Source organism: Arachis ipaensis, chromosome B08 (assembly GCF_000816755.2).
Source record: "Arachis ipaensis cultivar K30076 chromosome B08, Araip1.1, whole genome shotgun sequence".
Lineage (NCBI taxonomy): Eukaryota > Viridiplantae > Streptophyta > Magnoliopsida > Fabales > Fabaceae > Arachis > Arachis ipaensis.
This window is the reverse complement of record NC_029792.2, coordinates 26,172,497-26,173,946: the sequence shown is the minus strand read 5'-3', so window position 1 is coordinate 26,173,946 and position 1,450 is coordinate 26,172,497.

Sequence of the window (1,450 nt, the reverse complement as noted above, 5' to 3'; positions counted from 1 at the left end):
TTTCGATCACCACTTTTGGACCGGGATGAGAAATACACAAAGGATCAAGAACATGCATGCTTTTTTTAACAAATTTATTACATGCAATAGCTCCTTGATTCAATTTGTAAAGTAATATGATAATTGCCTAGGAAGCAGAGAGCAAAGAGAGAGAGAATTTAATGCTGCAGATTTTCAGACTGTGATACCGTGTGCAACAAAATTACCAATAGAGGCTCAATTTCAGCACGTGTATACTAACGAGAAGTTCAGGGAAGTTCAAGTACAATTTAGAGAAAAGGTGAATTGCATCACAAGATCAACGCAATCTGCTCTAAGTTTTATGGCATATGAAGTTGTAGAGTAGGTTTCTAACTCAACATTCAACAAGTTTGTTGTTACATATGATGTGATATCACGTGAAGTAAAGTGCCAGTGCTTATTGTTTAAGTCAAGGGGTATACTGTGTCATCATTCCATGAGTGCCTTAATCTTTGAGTGAGTAAATAAAGTGGCACCGAAATATATATTAGAACGTTGGGGTAAGAACGTAAAGAGAAGGCACACACATATCAAGAGCAGCCAAAACAAGCCTTTATTAAAGCTAAGAAGCAAGAGATTTGACGATTTGGTGTTTCGCTTGCACAATATTTGTGAATTTACATCAGAATATGAGGAGTTGACTGAAATTTTGCATCGAACTTTTAATGATGTCATGGTTGAGATGCAAGAATATCAAGCCAAAAGTAAAGGTAAATGTTCGTTATCTCACGAAGACGTTACGTTGAATGATGTTAACGACCATCAAAGTTTTCCACATGTTAGAACAAGATGACGTTCCAAGAATAGACTGGGATCGAATATGAAAAAAAAAGGATCGCAAATGCATCAAAGAATTGAAAAAGAAAAAGGCAATTATAAGTGAGGTAACATTGATTTGCTTTTGATTAGGAAAAATGTGTTTGTGCATGTTAATAAATTTGCTAATATATAATTTACTTCTTTTGCAGTTGAACCTTTTAGATGGTGGATTAATGATTCAGTCAAGCTCCAGTGTTTATCATGCACAGGACATAAATTATCCCGGAAAAGGATGATAAAAGTTTTGGTGTTTATTAAAATAAATTTCGGTTCATTTATGTTTTAGTCATATAATATTTTCTCCTTTGATAAAATGAAGGTTAATTTTTTATGTGTTATGTTTTATTGAATAGTCACATTTTGATTTTTCAAATTAGTTTATGTGATTGTGTTGTAGTAAATAGTTTTAGGTGTTTATTTGAATACATTTCGATTCATGTATGTCTAAATTTTGCTCCATTTGAGTTCTAGTCATATAATGTTTTTCCATTTGATGAAAATGAGGATTAGTCTCTGATTTATATTATGTTTTATTGAATGGTCACTTTTTAGTTTTTCAAATTAGCTTCTGCAATTGTGTTGTGGCAAACAATTTAAATGTTTCTTAGAA